The sequence below is a fragment of the Dipodomys merriami genome, unplaced genomic scaffold (assembly GCF_024711535.1).
Source record: "Dipodomys merriami isolate MVZ:Mamm:240054 unplaced genomic scaffold, mDipMer1.0.p SCAF_13, whole genome shotgun sequence".
NCBI lineage: Eukaryota > Metazoa > Chordata > Mammalia > Rodentia > Heteromyidae > Dipodomys > Dipodomys merriami.
In genome coordinates this window covers 37,171,926-37,192,415 of record NW_027202604.1, presented here as the reverse complement: position 1 = coordinate 37,192,415, position 20,490 = coordinate 37,171,926, and the positions used below count along the sequence as shown (strand labels likewise).

The 20,490-nt window shown below is 41.5% G+C and overlaps 1 protein-coding gene across 3 annotated transcripts in view; it reads right to left on the bottom strand.

The window, feature by feature from the left end:
- The window catches only part of LOC138824779 (histone-lysine N-methyltransferase SETD5), an 85,112-nt gene extending 73,299 nt beyond the window's left edge, over positions 1–11,813 (bottom strand). Inside the window, exon 1 of one of the 3 annotated variants that reach the window (XM_070019022.1) lies at positions 11,504–11,813. The gene's annotated coding sequence lies outside the window, so the exon portion shown is untranslated. The remainder of the gene's footprint in view (positions 1–11,503) is intronic. The other 2 variants (XM_070019029.1, XM_070019031.1) reach the window with 2 other exon arrangements.
- Between the last annotated feature and the right edge of the window lie 8,677 nt (positions 11,814–20,490).

Here is a 20,490-nt window from a genome sequence, read left to right as displayed (position 1 = left end):
CCTTCCCAGCCCTGGATGTTTCTTATTTCACACTGAACATACTAAATCAAGAGCCACTGGCATTAGGCAATAATTTTTGTTTTAAAAAAAAACCACAAAAACAAACAAAACAGCATCTTTAGGCTTTAACCACTGGAAAGGTCTGGAAACAAGGACCAACAGAAGACCAAAAACCATTTCTAGCATCTCCACTCTGGTCTGTAAAGACTATTAAGAAAAGGATAATCAGTTTCAAATCTAAAACCAAGCAAAGAGTAACAAGAAATTTCTGAGATGGTTGATTCCAGGTTTGGGGTACAAAATGATCCTGGAACATCTTATTGTACTAGAAAGCAAGGAAACAAACAACTAAGAAGAATATTAAGAATGAATCAAAAGGACTTAGCCAAGATGATCTTGACTGTCAAGGAAAGCAATAGAGAGGGTTATTCTAGTCAAAATAATACATGGAAGTGGCGCTGTGGCTCAAGTGGTAGCATGCTCGCCTTGAGCTGAAGAGCGCAAGGACAGCGCCCAAGCCCAGAGTTTAAGCCCCATGACTGACAAAAAAAAAATAAAAAAATACAAAAAAATACAAAAAAACCCTAATACACGCACAACTGAAATACCAAACAAAAGCAGCAAAAGTCTGTAACACATGAAGTATGTTTAAAACCATGAACATATGTAACACTACATTAATTACCTCTGGAGGTTGCTAACTTACCAATCTACTATTTTCAAACTGGTAAATAAGAAGTAAAAAACAAACACTTATCTTGCCTTACACGTAAACAATTAACCCTATATTTAAACAAGTTAGAGTAGACAAATAGTGAACAAGAGGCAATAATCCAGACAATAAACGAAGTGATAAAATACCAACAATTCACAAGTACAATGGAAAAGAATGGATTTAGGCCAGTAATTTTTCTTTTTCTAATGTTATTATATAAACAGTGTGATGTAGAGGGGTTACAGTGACATAAGACAGGTAATAAATACATTTCTTTTTGGACAATGTCATCCAGCCAGTAATTTTCCAAGTGTGGCTCGAGAACTCCTAATTCCTCCAGAGTCTTTCAGAAGGGTATGTGGTCTTCTCTTTTCCAATTACATTATCTACCCAAGCCCAGATTTTCTTTAGTTTTCAACTAAAATAACATACCACAAGAAACTAAAGCAGAAGGAAGTTTGAAAACTCAGCTGTGTCATCTCTTAAGCTAGGTACTGATTTACACAAATAGAAAACGAGACTTAATTGAATCCAAGGTCTTGGCCTGCTTAAAGCACAAGCTCTATCACCACTCTTCAAATACTTTTTTTTTTTTGGTGGTAGGAGAGTTTGAACTCAGGGCCCTGTGCTTGCTAGGCAGGTCCTCCACCATTCCTCTAGCCCCCTTTGTGCTGGCCGTTCTTTAAGTGTGAGTGTGGGGGTATGGCCTTATGCCAGGGACTATGGGGGCTGTGATTCGACTTGTGCTTCCCCAGATTACTGCGGATGATAGGAACTTAATAGTACCCATCAATTTGCTTCCCTAGAGTGGATATAGGAGGCTCATACCTACCACCTCACTCAACTATTGTTTAAGATGGAGTCTCTAAAAGCTTATGCCCAGCTGGACTCAAACCATGATGTCCAGATCTCTATTGCCAACTCCCTAGTAGATAGGATTAAGATTTGAGTCTGACTCAAATAGAATAGCTTAAACTAGCAGAAATTTATAATAAAACACAAAGCAAGTCCATTATTTTCTATTTCTTTTTTTTTTTGAATTTTCAATTCAAACCATTTGATAAATGTAGGAGAGGCTTAAGTGTCAGAGTGCTAGCCTTGACCAAAAAAGCTAAAGAAGAGCTCAGGCTCTGAGTTCAAGCCTCCAAATATGCAAATGTACTAAATAAGATTAATCTAATCCATTTCTATTTTCATACTACTAACAAAAAAGAAAAGGTATTCTAAAAACTGCTTGTTTGGAAATAAGGGATAGAGGTGAACAAAGAAAAATCCTAATATACATTGACTTCAGAATCAGAACTCTATGAAGAAAAATTTGCTTGTTAGGTAGAGACTAAAAGTTCCCTCTATAATTTATGGGCCAATCAGGGACAGTTTTTGAGAGTGAAAGGAGTACAATTGCTAATTATAAAATAGGGCTGACCCAGGAAAACTTAAGACACATACAACTGCTAACCATACAAGATTGACTTAGAAAATCATTGTCATAAAGATCAATTCTTGGGGCAACTATTTTCCAAAGAAACATATTTTTAGTATTATAAAGAACAACTAAGGTATATGATACAAAAAATTACTTTTCATCTCTCTTGGCCGGCACACAGTTATTTTATAAAGTACGATGTGAACACTTCTCTTCTTGCAGCTGTATGTACTATGCAAACTTCTATCCATTTCTTTTGATAGCAACTATTCCTAAAAAAACGATGAGAAGGTTACACCAACTGGGTCTTGCTTTTCCAAAAAAAAAATCTTCCCATGGACTTCCACACATGGCCTAGCCAGACTTCTAATCAGTTTGTGAACTAATACATTATTCCTAGCAATACTTTAAATTCTAATTTCCTAGGGATTAAATATGTCAGAGTGAGGTAAAAACATTTGAGACAGATCAATCAAGCCTAAGATCCCAAATTAAGACCTTGAGAGTTAGCTTTATATTTTCTGTCTTAAATGTTTTGGTTACAGTAACTTTGAGATACACAGATGATGTTAGCAATAATTTTCATTTATTAAGCTTTTAAGTTACTGGCTAGGTGTATTACATCTTATGTGCCCTGCCACATGATCTGCAAATATTTTGAGCAGCTTTGTTTTATTAAAGTTTTAAAGCAATGGATAAAGTTTTTCTATAAAAACAGCATATTTTTATATATAACTTTAGTATATAAGATCTCTAAATTTTAGTCTCCTCTGAAAATGCACATTGACTTCATCAACTTGCCCTATTATTCTATTACTAAGTTATGCATTTGAGGTTTACTTGCTATAAATACTCTTCTAGAAATATATATTAAAAGGAACTTCAAATTTTAGAATTGCTCCTATATTTCCTTTAGAGCTCTCCTTTTTTTTTCCATTCTAACATTTTTCAGGCTGTGGCCACAAGAGTATATTTTACTTTGATGGCTATAGTAAGCTGTACCACAAAAATTGAGAAAAGAAAATGTTATGTATTCATACAGCAATCTAGTGCTATATTCAGCATGAAACTGATCTCACTGGCTCAATGCTCTTTTGACTGTTCTGTTTTAGGAGGGTCAGGGCTGTAGGTGTAGCTCAGTGGTAGAGTGCTTGCCTAACACGAGTAAAGCAATAAGGTTCGACACTCAGAACTGCTACCTACCATAGTAGCATCTTTATTAAATCCCAAATGTTATCAGAAATACATGTGTGTAGGTATGTTCTGGGGCCTGAACTCCCTTCTAGGCCTGTGCTCTCTCATTCCACATTTTTTTTTTTTTTGCTACCACTTGATCCACACCTCCACTTCTGGCTTTTTGCTGATTAGCTGGAGATAAGAGTCTTTCAGGTTTGTTTGACTGGGATGGCTTTGGACCTCTACTCAAAGACCTCAGCCTCCTGAATAACTAGGATTGTAGGCATGAGGCACCAACGGACACTCCACATTTAGTTTTAAAATAACCATAACTGTGGCTATTCCCTTTCTAGTTTCTCAAAACAAACCAACTCTTGACAACTCACATGAGGCAAAATATAACTATATTCAGAGGTGGTCTAATTGCCAACAGGTCCTTCCAAAGTAAAACTTTATTTCAATTTTAAGAATGTCCAACAGTTGATTATTAACTGAAGATCAATCACCTTCACAGAAGCTATAAAAGTCTATAAAAGTACAAACTGTATGTGTTGAGGCATGCTCAGAGGTTAGTAGCAGGAAACAGAAAATTTCAATATGGGCCAAAGATCATTAACAGGATAGGGAGAAAAATGGACATGAAGAGGAACTCAACAACAATCCCCCTCATAAAAATAATGAACCTCTCTGATCTGTACTGACCTTAACATACCAACATTATTGAATATACTAACAAGATACCAGCTCTTAATCAGATCACAGTATCTAAGAATTATGAAATAATCATCTTACTGTATTCAGCAGTGCACATACCTCATTAGATTACTGGGTTTTGAGTTTTCGCATCAGTGGGGAGGGGGAAAATCAATGCCAGAAGTCAACAATAACAACAAAAAGATAAAAATTACAATTCTTGTTTTGAGGGTAGTGTTGGATTAAGTTTAAAGAACATAAATTACACAGCTTGAAGAACTCAGGGGCACACAGTATTTATACCAAACAGCTAATTAATTTCATTTTCATTAAGGTAAAGGGGCCAACATATACAAAATTTTTAAATTTTTTGAGTCTTATTTTAGTCATAAACCCAAGCTAATAATTTACAATACAAACTGCAAATACCAAATAGAAGGTATTTCATCTTTCTTCAAACTAATAACAGTGGGATCTGGTAGAATAATGACATGTGTGAACAGGTAATGAAAATTAAATATGCTTCAAATGCTTTCTTTAAGACTTAGAATATGAAATAGTTTATCAAGAAAGTAAAGGCCACCAAAGTTATAAAATCTTTCTCTACTGCTATAGACTTTTAAGAACAGGCCAAATGAGCTTTATATTTAAACACGTATACACAAATCTATAACTTCACTGTAATAAAAATCACAGTAGACCATTTATTTTTCCACCTTTGTCTTAGGTCCCCCCCCTCCCCCCAAGAGGCATGGAAAGATAATAGCAGGAAATAAGGTAGAAAAGTTGCACAGGCAAGATGAAGTACAGTATTTATGTTTTACCTCTATTCTATCCTACTGCTGGGCAGGTAGTATTGAAAATAAATTTAGTTGTTTGGGGAGTCATAAGTTATGAAAACCTTTGGGATCAAGATGTGGCCTTCTTCTCCATGCCAAGAATTTTTAGGGCCTCTATCAGGATTTGGCTATCAGAGCAACAGAAGCCATCTATGGTTTAGAGATGTCTAGCTATTTGGGAAGGATAACAAGAATGTTACCCTAATGCTGGCAATAATTATAGGAACAGAGACTGACACTTGAACCAGATTTCTTCTTAGTCCTACAAATCTATGGAAATGATACATTTGAACTGATAATCCTCAATTTCTTTAGCAATATATAATTTAGCTTACTAAATTTCTTATTAATGCTGTAGCTATTTTATTGACGAAACTTTTATACTCTCTTTCTCTATCTATATCTATCTATCTATATATATATATTTTTTCGGTGGGGCTTGGGCTTGGGCCTGGGCGCTGTCCCTCAGCTCTTCAGCTCAAGGCATGTGCTCTATCACTTGAGCAGCTTCCAGTTTTCTGGAGGTTTATTGGAGATAAGAGTCACATGGACTTTTTTTTTTGCCAGGGCTGGCTTTGAACCAAGATCCTCAGGTTTCAGCGTTCTGAGTAGCTAGGATTACAGGCGTGAGCCACAGGCACCCGGCCTATATTATATATTATACATAACATTAAGTGTTAACACTTGATGTTAAGTTGGTAACCCTTATCCTTTATAAAAGGTAATGACACATAACCTGGTTAAGGCTTAATGGTACAATGTACATATTAAAGGTAGTGTTTTGGCTATTTGTTTAACTTAAAACAATGTCCTCTTTGTTAAGTCATAAACAGAAATTGGTATGCCAGTTTCATGTTTTTTCGTATCAGAGGGAAATTCAAGGCTGGTTTAATACCATTGTAATGGATCTCATTCAATCAACAGATGTGCTCTTGGAAACTGAGTTCAAGCTAATTAAGTCTAAAACTCAAAATCCTTAAAATATAGAAAGCATAGAAGCAGATATGCTTTTCTTATAAAAGATATGCTTCTTATGAAAGAAAAACCCTTTTGCAGCCTAATTTCTATCTAATTTGTGAATTTAATTGTTTACTTAAAAAGTAGCATAGGGGTAATGTTTGACATTTTAAAAGTTGCTGAAATATGATTTATTGTTAACATTTTAATGAAAACTTCCACAGCAACCTGGGATTCAGAAATATCTCATGATTTTGCTTTAGAGGATTAGATAACTGACAGAGCAGCCTCAACTCCATTAACTTTCTGGGAGCACCACACAAGCACACCAGAGTTGAGCTTAAACTAAAAAGTGGCGGGAGAGAGCACTCTCTAGGGACTATCAGGTTTCCTAGGAAGTAGGGCTGAGCTTGAAACAGTCAAGTAGCCTTTCTTCAGTAGGCTACCTGACAGTGGCCTCATATATAAATGTAGGATGGTGTTCTCTTACTAAAATCTGAGATAATGAGACTATTTTACAAAAGAAAACATTATTATATATTATTTTGGCTGAATCTCAACCCAAGTACATATTATTTATTGAAATAGGATTTTTATTCAGATAGAATATGAATCTTCATTTCTTATTAGATTTGTCAAATACTCTTGACCTAGTCTACTCAGGTGACTTGCATTTAGGAGGGTGTGTGTAGGGGTATGGGACATATTTTAACCAAAACAGGCTTTATTTAAAAATTGTTCTTTAGAAGAGGACGGGCTCCTACCAGGTATTGTGGAGTATATGAAATCTGGAGTTTGCAGTATGTACTTGGCCTAAATTCTACTGAAATGGGAATGAAAAATGATTTTTAAAATTGTATGCCAAATGAATAGTCTCCCAAGAACCTCCTTCCTCCCCAGCCTTTCCTACCTCCCTGCCCCTCCCCCACCAACACTGCCTCCCTGCTGTGCAAAGAGCCCTTTGTCCTGCCCGGCACTTATCTAGCTGTTTGGCCATATTGACAGGCCTACTGGAGGCATAATAAGGGAGTCAGTCTGACATAAGCAGCTGGCAATTTGAAACAAAAATCTTCCTTTTCTCCTCACACCAAATCCTGCTGCAGAGGTCTCTGGCTCCTCCCATGCTTCCAGCTATTTCTCAGAGCAGCAAGGAATTAATCAGTTTCTCTTTTTAGGTAGTACAAATTAAAAAAAAACTTGATTCCTTAGATATAAAACAATTATGTATAAATTCCTTTAACTGTTCCTTCTTTGTGATTCACAATATAGACCAAAAGGTATTCCTAGCTCTGGGAGTGTGTATATATAGCATGATGAAGAAAATGATTGATTATTACTTCAATTTGCCACTAAAACTCTAGCAATTCTCACACTACAAGGAAGACAAGGGCACAGAGAGAAATGAACTACAGACACACATCAAACAAAACTGGCCAGCAAAATTCTAAAATTCCAAAAAGCAAAAAATTCATTTTTTTCTGTCTTCCTATCAAAGATACTTAAAGTAAGGTATTCCCTAGGTGCTCAGCAAAGAAAATCAATATGATGGAAAAAGTGAGTGAGGCAGGATGGGATTAGAAAATTTCTTGCTCAATAAGAGCACAATAAAGTAGGCTGAGACTTAGCTTTCATTGTTCCTTTATTTTGTTTCACAGATCCCTTCAGTAAGTGTTAAGATTTTGAACACATTTTATCAGAATAAGAATTTTCTAGTGATACTTTCTAACAGGACCACTCCTCAAAGTTACTGGAAACTCTTTAACCAATTTGTAACATACAATAGGAAACATTTCAAAAGGCTCAGTAGTTTAACAACATATGTATAGATGAGTGAAAGTCTTTACCATGAATGAATTTTAACCACTTGAAAAATCAATCATAAAGTGAAAGGTTAAAATGCCATTTTACCAAGTATTTTGGAATTTCTGGTAGCAAGGAACAGTGCAACATAGTATCAACCTCATTCATAGGTACATTACATTGCTTTTCTTAGGAGTGCCTCTGAAGTGATACTTGATTTAAATAATGTCTACTAGTTGTATTATTAGATATATATCATACTAAACATCTTTCAAGAATTTAAGTTTTACTTCTATTTTAAATAATTTCTGTCTGAAAAACTTTGATATACAAAACCCACTGCTAAGCTTTTTAATTTCAAATTAAAGTGATAAATTACTAGTGTTCTACCGAGTTATATTTTATTCTACTCACCATCCAGTTTAAACTATGAACTAGTATTTCATTATGAAGTTATTTCAATATAGAGGATAAAGTAGTGGTTATCTGTAAGGCTGGGGTTGTGGCTCAATGAGAGAGAGCATTCATCTAGTTTGCAAGGGACGGGGTTGGATCTCAAGACTATCAAAAAAGTGGGTTATCTGCTCATTTTCATTTTTACTGTATGACTTTCCCATCCAAAGGCAAAAATTAAATAGCCATTCTTCTCAAAATAGCCAGGATAATTTCAAAAAGTATTGAAAGTCCCTGGACACAAAATAAGATCAAAATATGTAACAAATTCAAATAACTAGTTCAATTTATAAAAAGGGCCTCAATGATTCTTTAGAAAATGACTATCTTGAGAATACAACTGTTAAAAAAGTGTATTGTAAACTATCAGTATACCCATCAGAATGAAAGTATATTATCTTACATTGACTCATATATGTAATAATAAAAATTAGAACCAACTTAAAATATTATCCATTAAGGGTTGTATCTTATAGGTCTGCTTTTATCACTGGAAAAACAGTATGCTTACATTTGTGAAAGACAAAATGCTTTCCATTCTTTTTTTGGTTTCTTGCCACAAATTACTAGTCATCCTACAAATTATAGATGCTTGTAGGATTTAAGAAAAATGTATGCAAAGTTGAAAAAAAAAGTTCAGAAGGAAAAAGGGTAGATGTTTCATCCACAAAGTCCTAGGGGGAAAATTAGACCATGGGCATATGTGTGGCTTGTACTGCCTCTAATGGTGGTGGTACATGGGTGGTGGTTCTCTTTCAAGTACTTCCATGTTTGATGGACTATGCAGCTTAAGAAATCATGCTACCATTTAGCGATTGTAGGGCAGGGGAGACCACAATCCAATGAGACTCAGGTTGCCTTCAACATTGTGAACTAGACTCAATCAATTTCTGAAAATTCTGTCTGGGTTGCCCTGTTATTTCAGATGAATTATAGCCAAAGATACATCTTTGTGACCAGGAGACTACATAGAATACATATATAAAAAACCAAACTTCTATTAAAGTAAATATGACCTAATATAGAAGGATACACAGTATCAAAAAATAAAAATGAACTCAACGATTTTTTAGAGCTAGTTTGTGTAAAGGAGGAGGGGGGAGTGGAATCCTCTTCATTTGTTCTCAGAAAATTTTTATTCTTTCTTTAGTTTTAAATCGAATCAAAAATAACTTTTAGTTCTATCAAAAAAAATCACAAAAACCAGATATAAAAAACAAAACTCTACCACCACCCCCCTCACGTCTTTGATTCAATTTCTAATACTGATATCCATAACTTGATAGAAGGCTATGAATTGGTAATTCTCTCTCCACCAATAAAAGGCAAACTAGTTCAGCAGTGAAAATTCTCAGGTTTCTTAGTCCTGAAGCAGCCATTGCCTCTAAGTGCAGCTCCCTGCAGCCAACAACATTAATGGACGCTGCACTGCTGTCCTTCCCTGGAGACAGCAGCCAGCACTACTCAAGCTTCTCACGTAGCAACCAGAGCTCCAGAGCCAGCAGCTGCTGCTGCCTCGTTATACTCACCCCTATGATCCAACACAGGAACAACCTTCTCTTTACCCAACCCCCACTCCTTACACTATTTTTTTTTTTAAATACCAGTGCTCCATGCTAGCAGAGTTGGAATAATGCTTTTAGAAAGAAACAATCCTAAGGTCACCCTTTTAAATTTGGATCTTTTTACTAGAAAAAGACGTTTACCAGGTTTCAGATACTCATTTTAATGAAACCAGCAATTTCAGAGTAAAGATTAAGCTATAGTGTTTAGAAGGTACTAACTGGTCAAATTTAAATTTGTAGCCAGGGACAAGAGCTTTGTGTCATGTCCTACTAAAGGACATAATTCATTTTTCTACACATAATGACAGACCAAATAAAGCGTAAAGACTCCAATCTCATAACAGGCCAGCATTTTTGGCTACAGAAGAGAACTAATGATCCTCCTGAGAAAATTGGAAGAAACCCAATAAATTTTTCCCCTGTGTCCTCCAAAAGGCCCAGAAACCTCTGATTATGTGAGTATTCTCTGCTTTAGTTTTAGCTCAGATTCCACACATTTAAAATTGCCTTACAACTTTGTTCTCAGCCAGTTTATTAATATACTAATATAAAATTAGCAACCAAAGATACTTTTTTCCCTAAATTTGTGGCACACATTCTCCTGCAACTCATAACACTCAACTCATCTGTATCTTCCTTTCAAATCAAAAGTACGGCTTTGTAAGATATGCCCTAGGAAGAAATGTAAATATGACCTTGGTCACAAATATGCCACCCAAAAACAACTTAAACGAAGGATGAAGGAAAACACCAAGGGAACCTGGGGTTTCTTTCAGTACTATGAACATAGGGAAAATTGGAGAAATAAACTCAGGTACAGACAAAGCCCAGTGTAATCCAGAGCTCTGGGCAAGAAAGGAGTTACTGGTGAACACATTGCACAAGTAACATGAGAAAGCAGAAAATGCAGGTCATACACGCACCCCTGACCCAGACCAGCAGAGCTGGCTGCAGCATCAGTATCCATGCAGGAGAAAAGACCGCTTATTCCCAAAGAGTAAGGCAGGCTAAGGAACTCTATAGAATAAATTAGCATAAAAGGGGCTTTCCCAGCAGTTAAAACTTTCCCTCTCTTGCGATTCACCTCCTTAAACCAGGGCTTTTTCTCACCACTGTCTACTTCATATCAGGGCTTGCAGGCAGAAGGAAAGGGAATTCATAAAAGATATTTTTTTTCCTTTAAAGACGTTCTCAAAATATCGCTCTCCACGCCCAAGGCAGGGAAAACGATCAAATCTGGCTCAATTCCAGGCTGGAACCCAACAAATTCAACAGGGATATCTCAAGATACTTGGGCAAACGCCACGGGGAGCTCAAGAATGTGAGACTGGGGGTGGTGAAGGTAATATCTTTAGTGTGGGAAAAGCAGCAGCCACATGAGATGGGAACCCAAGAACGAGAGGGAAGTCGTTCACAAGATTAAGAAGGGAGATCTGGAGACCCTCAGAGCGATCAGAGTTGTCACAAGGCAGCAAGAACGGGGGTGGGGACTGAGAACAGAAGAAAAAATAAAGTATGCCCGTGTATTTTGAGAGCAGGGCACCCAGAGGCCTAACCTCGAGTAAAAGGTAAACGTGGAGTAGGCAGTTCCCAGGAAAGGGGTGAAGAGGCGTGGGGGGAGGGGGAGCGTCCTGACCCAGGAAAGACGTGAAAAGGGTAGTGGGGTCGATTGGATTACACAAGGAGCCTTTCTCCCTGGCACAGAGGGGTGCGACGGTGTGGAGGGGCTGGAAAGGGGCAGCATCCCCCAGCTCTGAGCCTGGGGAGGGCCAGGCCCGCGTCCCTCGGAGAGCAGGCGCAGGGAGACCAGAGGAGGTGACCCTTCCTCCCTCGAGGCCCGGGCGCGAGGGTCGGGGTCTCTCTTCTGTCGGACCCTTACCTTGTCCCAGGCGCTGCCGGGGCCTGGGCCCGGGCTGCGGCGCACGGCACTCCCGGGAGGCAGCAAGACTCGAGTTAGGCCCAACGCGGCGCCACGGCGTTTCCTGGCCGGGAATGGCCTGTACCCGTGAGGTGGGGGTGGGGGGCAGAAAGGCGGAGCGAGCCAAAGGCGGGGAGGGGGAAGGGCTAGGGAAGGAGGGGGGCCGGCACTACTGTGTTGGCGGACTGGCGGGACTGGGGCTGCGTGAGTCTCTGAGCGCAGGCGGGCGGCGGCCGCCCCTCCCCCGGCGGCGGCGGCGGCAGCGGCGGCGGCAGCTCACTCAGCCCGCTGCCCGAGCGGAAACGCCACTGACCGCACGGGGATTCCCAACGCCGGCGCCAGGGGCACCCGGGACACGCCTCCTCCTGCTGCACCATTGGCCCCTCCGCCCACTGCCCCGCACCCATTGGCCAGCTCGCCGCCAATCAGCGGAAGCCGCCGGGGCCGCCTAGAGAAGAGGCTGTGCTCTGGGGCTCCAGCTCCTCAGAGAGCTTCGGCTAGGTAGGGGAGCGGGACTCTGGTGGGAGGGAGGTCCGATGGGCTGGAGGGTGGGTTTGGGTGGCTGAGGTGGACGGGCCGTGGGTGGCGGATTCGCTTTCGGTCGTCTGCGGAATATCGGGGCATACCGCTTGCAATGCTGGAAGGGTATGTTGGGAACCGGCGAGAGTGCGGCCCGCCCTGCGGCAACCGGAGGGGGAGGGAGAAGGGAGCGGAAAGGGCTTCAAACCGGACGGAGCCATTGCTCCCGCAGTGGGAGGGGCGCTTCCGGCTCATCTCTCATCGCTGATTGGTTGCTTTTCCTCCCGCCGTGTGTGAAAACACAAATGGCGCGCTTTGGTTGGCGTAGAGTTCCTGTCAGTTACAGCCCCGGGAGTGCGCAGCCGCCGGGCTCTACTTGCATGGCCCCTTGGGTGGGGCGGGTAGGTAGGTGGGGTGAGGGGGAACTGGACAAGCGGGCGCGGCCAGCCGCCCGCGGGGAGGGGGAGGGAGGGGAGGGTCAGTGAAAGTGGCTCTCGCGCGGACGCCCTCCCGCCCTTCCCTTCCCTTCGGGGACGTCGGTTTACCCGCCGCCTGCTCGGCTTCGGCGTCTGATTGGCTCCTGAGGCCCGGAGAGCGGATCTTTGCTATTGGCTCGAATCCCAAACGAGCGAATCCACTGCGCGGGCCGGCGGGCGGCGGGGAGGCGGTCGTTGCTACGGCCCTCCCCGAGGCCCAGCGCCGCAGTGTCTGGCCTCGCGCCCCTGCGCAACGTGGCAGGAAGCGCGCGCTGGAGGCGGAGGAGGTTGCCGGCTTGGGCTTCTGGGTAGTGGCTGCCATGGCTCCGCCCCGGGCCCCCGGCGTTTAAGGGGCAAGACCAGCCCGACCGGCTCCTGCCATCCATGGGGGCGGGCGAAGGAACGGGGATGGGTCGGGCTGGTTAGTGAGCAGGTGGTGCTGCTTGTGGTTCTCCAAAAAATCGGCGCGAGGTCGCTGCGGCCCGGTGGGAGCTGCCGAGTCGGAGGCGGGCGAGGCCGCACCCTTCTCCACAGGGGGAGGGGAGTGCCTCAGGACCTTCCAGGGAGTTCTCCGCAGCCTCCTCTCCTGGAAGGACCGCCCTCGGTCTGGAAGGCCTCCCCGCCTCCGTGATCTCATCCTCCGCTCCCCTCCTCGATTATTGGTGGAATTCTTTTGGTCAGATTCAAGGGTTGTAATCTGGTTCCTGGGCGTTGTCCTGCATAAGTGAGCAGGTGTTACACTGGAGGGGAGCGACTTTGTAGGTTTGAGTTTGTGTCCAGCAGGAATTATCCTTAGGAAGTGGAGCCTAGGGCGTTCACCTGGGGCTAATTTTATGCGGGGAGAATACTGGTTATTTATCACTTAGGATCCTTTATTTTCCTACAGATACAGACCTTGAGACCTTTGCTACACTACAAAAGCACACCACACCACTCCGATTAAAGTTGAATCACAAGATTTTAGCCTTTGTTTGAGAAGCCAGTGCTTCCCGCCCTCCACTTTCCTCCTCCTCCCTCTGCATTCCTACAGCCACTTCAACACTCTCACTCGTACTTTGGCTCCATTACTCATTTGTTTTACTGGTTCCTCCAATCCCTAGACATTACTCTGGCATTCTCTCTCCCCTGATCTTCAGTAGCCTGGTGAGTCATGAAACCAGACAGATTAGTTCCACCACAAATTGAGGCTTGAGCTGGGGCTTCATTGTTGGCCCAGCAGTGCTTTTATTCCTCCTCAGTGTACTTTCTTAAGCTTTTACCTTGGTTTTCATCTTCTCGTTTCACAGCGGAGGTTCTAGTCCCTTTTGAATTCCAAACAATCTTGATAACCACTTTATTGGCAAATGAACGCAGAGTTCAGGAACATTTCCCTTTCTCTTCTATTCAAGCCCTTTATTTCTGTTCTTATCAATCAATAACTAAGCTCAGTTTCTTCTATAATGGCCTCCAAACTATCATTTTCTCTAGGATTGTACATGTTGCCATCCTGAGCCCTAAAGTAAAAAACAAAAAAACATGAAATGACAGGTGGAAGATCCCTATTTGCTTAGATTAAATGCCATTCTTATGATGCAAAAGGACCCTCTATGGGTAATCTGGGCTTTTTTTTTTTTTTTTTTTTTGAGGCAGGATCTTACTCTGTTGTGCAAGCTGGCCTAGAATTTGATGATTCTCCTGATAACCTCCCAGTGTTGGGACTACAACTAATTCTAGACATCCACAGGATCCCTGGTGAACCTCAGCTTTTAATCCTCCCCCCCTTCTCATTATTGGATGGTGCTGGGCTTGAACTCGGCTTTATACTACTTGCGTTTTACCACTTGGGCCATAATCCCACCTGTTCATGCTTTCATTTTTCAAATGGGAGCCTGACATTTTATCTGTGAAGGCCTAAATCATGATCTTATGTTTCCTGCCTAGCTGGGATGATTGGTGCCTGCCCTTTAAATTGAGGTTGAATTGAGGTACTGGGACTTTTGTTTTTGCTTGGGCTGGCCTCCCAGTCTCTACCTGCTGTGTAGCTAGGATTATAGGCTCCTGCCACAACACTGACAACCTTGAGATTTTAAAAACCATGTTTTACTTCATTATTTTCCATACTCAAATATACCTCTTAATTCACATGGGATTGATTGCTGAATCAACCTATAGTGACAATGTCATATAAACTTGTAGGTGGTTCCTTCTGGAATGATACACCTTTGCTACTCCTTACCCTTCACTCCTTAAGGTTGAAATTTCATTTCCCTCCAACTTTGCCTTCCATGATCTATTATCCCATTAGCTAGATCTTAATATTTAAAAGTTACCAGTGCTTCTCCTGGCCCCTTTAACAGTTGTATTTGATTCAGTATATTTCTTTTTTTTTTTTTTTTTTTTTTTGGTCCAGTCGTGGGGCCTGAACTCTGGGCCTGGGCGCTGTCCCTCAGCTCTTCAGCTCAAGGCTAGCGCTCTACCACTTGAGCCAGAGCGCCACTTCCGGCTTTTTTCTTTTTTTGCTTATGTGGTGCTGAGGAATCGAACCCAGGGCCTTGAGCATGCAAGGCAAGCTCTCTACCACTGAGCCACCTTCCCAGCCCTTGATTCAGTATATTTCATGCTGCCTTAATTATGCTGAACTTGAGGGCATAATCTCTTATTGAGTCTTGTACTGCTGTATTCCTATTACTGTGTGACATGTAGCCACACTTGAGTGAAATGTAAATGTCTTTATAAAGTGTCTTGCACACACTTTGTATTCCTTGTTTTCTAGGTTGTGCTGTTCCAGCATGGAAATGTGGCAGATAACTGCAGATTTTCATTATAGATTATAGAATACCTAATGTGAACATTGATAATCTTCCCTTATACTGAGCATTGGCAAAATAAAAATTGGACTTGTCTCATTTAAGAAACTTTTTGTGCTGGTCCTGGGGCTTGAATTTAGGGCCTGGGTGCTGTCCCTCTTTTGTGCTCAAAACTAGTGTTCTACCAGTAGAGGCACATCCCTGTTTTGGCTTTTTTGGTACTTCAAGAGGCACAAGCTTTTCTATGGGGACTGACTTCAAACCTTGATCCTCAGATCTCAGCCTATTGAGTAGCTAGGATTACTGGCACGAGCAACTGGTACCCAGCTTTATATCAGCCTATTTTAGCACTGAAGTATTTTTTATGTCAACAACTTAGTTATACCTTTATAAAGCCATTAGAAGTGTTTTTTAATTTAAAATTTCTTGTTAGATCCTCAGAACAGTTGTCTATACCCATTGAATATGAAAATCTATTTGCTATTCAGTGGAAATAGTCTTACAAATCTTTGAGATTCGGGGCTGGGAAGGTGGCTCAGTGGTAGAGTGCTTGCCTTGCATGCCTGAGGCCCTGGGTTCGATTCCTCAGCACCACATAAGCAAAAAGAAAAAAGCTGGAAGTGGCTCTATGGCTCAAGTGGTAGAGCGCTAGACTTGAGCTGAAGAGCTGAGGGACAGCGCCCAGGCCCAGAGTTCAGGCCCCACGACTGGACCAAAAAAAAAAAAATCTTTGAGATTCTCTTGGGGCTGGGAAGGTGGCTCCGTGGTAGAGTGCTTGCCTTGCATGCCTGAGGCCCTGGGTTCGATTTCCTCAGCACCACATAAGCAAAAAGAAAAAAGCCGGAAGTGGCGCTGTGGCTCAAGTGGTAGAGCGCTAGCCTTGAGCTCAAGAGCTGAGGGACAGCACCCAGGCCCAGAGTTCAGGCCCCGCGACCAGACCCAAAAAAAAAACCAAAAAAAGTCTTTGAGATTCTCAGAGTTCTGTGTGAGCTTTTGTGCTCAAGGCTAGTACTCTACCACTTGAAGCCACAGCTGTACTTCTGGCTTTTTGGTGGTTAACTGAAGATAGTCTCACAGTTTTTCTGCACCAGCTAGCTTGGAACCACAATCCTTGGATTTCAGCTTCTTGTATAGCTAGGATGACAGGCCTGAGCCACCAGGATTTCTCTGGCCTTTTTTGCCAGTCTTGGGCTTGAATTCAGGGACAGGATACTGTCTTTCAGCTTCTTTTGCTCAATGCTAGCACTCTACCACTTGAGCCACAATGCCATTTCCTGCTTTTTCAGTATGTGGTAGTGAGGGATCAAACCCCTTGCTTCAGGCTTGCTCAAGGCAAGCACTCTACCACTAAGCCGCATTCCCAGCCCCAGAGAGATTCCTTTTTTTTTTTTTTTTTTGTCCGTCGTGGGCCTGAACTTTGGGCCTGGGCACTGTCCCTCAGCTCTTCAGCTCAAAGATAGTGCTCTACCACTTGAGCCACAGCACCACTTCTGGCCTTTTCTGCTTATTTGGTGCTGAGGAATTGAACCTAGGGCCTCATGCATGCAAGGCAAGTGCATGATACAACACATCCCTTTTACTTTGTCCTAGGGCCTCATGCATGCAAGGCAAGTGCATGATACAACACATCCCTTTTACTTTGTCCATAAACTTCTCGATTGTTTTTTCTCCAAACAAGAGAAACCCTGAATGAATGGATAACATCTTGAGAAGATATACCTTTTGAAACTTGCAGGTTATAGTAGTAACCTAGGTTTCCTAATTTTCTGTTCATGGAGGAAACTGCTATTGGACTCTTGAATACATGAGTCCCACCAATTGCTCTTCTGTGTTTCCTGTACTCACCATTTCAGTACTCTTACGCTTTCTTAACCATTTTCCCATTTCTGAAGTAGTGCCATGCATACTTTTGCCTATACTTCTAGGACAAATCATTTTTATACTTGCATGAGAAAATTGATGAAAGCTGTGAGAGCTTGAGGTTTTTTAAAGATTTGATTAGCAAGATTTGAACTAGGTAAGCTTTATTCCTTTTTAGTGAAAGGTTTGGTATAGCTATAATTATGGCTTACAACTGTTGACAGACTATGATAAGGTTTAAGATAAGACTAGTTTTGACTGTTTCAAGCTGATCCTAATTATAGAAGACTGTTAGATCACAAATCTAGGAGCTGGTATTTGGCTTTACAGGTGAAGAGTTCTTGGTTTTGTCTGTTTACCTAGTGGTATGCTATTTTAGAGGACATACTTCTCCAAAAGTCTTTTTATTCATGACCTTCCATTCTTGACAGAGTTCCTGAAGTCAGCAGGAGTGACACAGGGATAAAAGCAGGCACGTCGGCAACCAGGCAACTTCCTGCATGAAACAGTTCCTGAAGGCACCGGGAACAACAGGGAGGAAAAAGCAGGCATCTCCACACCAGGCAACTTCTTGTATGAGCTAGGTAGTACTGCCTTGAAGAATGGGTATTTTGGAGGTTGAGTGTGACTGAGATGTGTCCTGGACACAACCAGAGGTTAGTCCTGATCAAAAGTTTCACTCTCCTGCAAGGGAAATTGCCAGATGTGGACCAAATGAGTTTCAGGGTGTGCAAGAAACCTCCATTTAGGGCTGTTCAATGCACAGAATAGTCACAGAGGAAGGAACCTACTGAGAATGGGAAACAACAATTATTGTAGCCTAAGAAAACCAAGGGCAATGGAGCCAAAAGGATCCCATAGATATTTTCTGATAGTCCACTGGGGGAGAATGTTGAGGTGTGGGGAGCAGAGTCAGTCCCTGAACAAAAAATAAGATGATCAGATTTTTTTTTGGGGGGGGGGTGAGTTGTGGGGCTTGAACTCAGGGCTTAGGAGCTGTCTCTGCTTTTGTTTAAGGCTAGCAATCTACCACTTTGAGCCACAGCTCCACTCCCAGTTTTCTGGCAGGTTAACTGGAGGTAAGAACCTCATGGACTTTCCTGCCCAGGCTGGTTTTAAACTTCAATTCTCAGATCTCACCAGCATCCAACTAATACTGCTTGTTTTATATGGCCTAAAGACCCAGTTTGCTGAATTTTTGTTTTTGACCTAAATTTGGCTCAGATGAGGACGGTGTGTGCCAAACCCTGTTAATGAAAAGACTTTGTCCAAACAGGAAGAGAAAGATTAATGCCCTTTGCCAGTGACAAGATCATATTATTGTCCTTTAAAAAGAGGAAGGCCCCAAAGAGAAGCACTGGGATCCCTTATCCTGCCTATTTCCTTCTTATATTACAGTCTGAGGAACAAGATAGCCAGGTTACAGCCCAAAAACTAGAGACAGGATCTAGAGGGATCCTAGCCAACAACTCTACCCAAATCTAATAAAAGAACTCAGCAATGTAAAAAGGACTTAGAAAACTTTCTTTTGCCCTCTGAACAGCAGGTATTTGCCCATCAGTTTCAGTGGGGACAGGAAAAGTTAGATTTCTCATGTTCATCTTACAGAGGTTAGACATTTTTAAAAGAACTAGGACCCAGGTTATATTTATCCTTGGGCTGAAATATTCATTATGAATATCGTCTTTACAGGGTAGGAAAAAAAGATTAGAAGAATGCAGCCATGGCTACAGGAAAAGACAACATTTCCCTAGGGCCTAGGGGTCATGCCCATTGAAGTTCCCTACTACCACCCCCAGGACCTATCTGTGAGGATAGTCTACTCCTAGATCATAAGTGTATCTAAGGCATTTGAAGTCCAACAAGAGAAGGAAACCTTTTCAGCTTTAAAAACAACAACAAAATCAAAACTACATCAGGTGAGAAAATATTCTGGCCTAGATCTGGAAGACCAATAGGACACAGCCTTTTGAAGGTCACATTTGCACCCAAGGTCTGGCTGGACATTACCAAAATGTTTAAAGAGCTGCAAAGCAAGGCCAATTTAGGGAGGTGGGGTCACTTTAAGATATAAACAGTGGTCACTGTACCCCAAGAGAATACAGGTAACGACCAGACACAGGATTTAGTGGGTCCTTTGACTCCAATGTGTTGTATACATTGAATTGTAGGAGTTTCAAGAAATTTCCAATGAATTCAAAGACTGAAACCAGGTAGCAACTGGATTTCACCCTGTCCTTTTTTCTGGTGGTACACTATATCAAAGTGGATTGGATTAACTACATCTATTATCATCTTCAATGGGTAGCCAGCCAGTTGATGATATGGCTCAATCCACTTTTTTGGTTGGTCATGGGGCTTGAACTCTGGGCCTGGGTGCTGTCCCTCAGCTCTTCAGCTAGCACTCTAACCACTTGAGCCACAGCGTCACTTCCAATTTTCTGGTGGTTTATTGGAGTCTCACGGACTTTCCTGCCTGGGCTGGCTTTGCTTTGAACCGTGATCCTCTGATCTCAGCCTCCTGAGAAACTGGGATTACAGGCATGAGCTACTGGCACCTGGCTGGCTCAGTTTTTTTTTTTATCCCACCTATGTTTAAAAATGCTATACAAAATTGACCCAAGAGACTATATGGAATAAAAGTATGAAGACTGTCTTTCTGGCTTTAGAAATAGTTTAACTTAGCATTACTTAAGCAATAGAATATAGTTCTAAATAGTGTTGGTGCAGGATATGTTCTGGAGTCATTTTAGTACTTAAAATTTCCTTGAAAGGACATGAAGCCAATAGAGGTTTCAAACTAGAATGCTACTTAAGTAATTTAAAGGGTAAAGTACTACATTATATTGGCTGGAGAAACATGTAATAAACTTAAGAAGCCATTTTGTTCATATTGTCAAGTTTTGGCCTGATGAAAAGCAAAGAAATATTTGTGTGCACACCTGGAACTCATATGTCAGGGTGTACTTAAGCCTTCTTTACAAATGAATGAATGTACAAACATGGCTATGTTTTTTTTTGTTGTTGGGCATTATACTATGCAAATAAATGCCGTTTATGAGTTTGTCAATAAATGCATCAAAAAAATGTGAAATGTGTTTTAACTTTGTAGTTTATCCTGAAAAATTGTTACACTGACATTTGCATTAATGGTGAAAAGACAGCTGTAAACTGCATAATACCTTAATTCAAGGCAGTGGCAGCAAACTACTGGTCATTCTTCACTATGCTTTTGTAGTGTAAAACAAAAGAGGCATGAATTTTGAATTTGAATCTGAGTATATACATAGAGTTCCAAATTCAGTGG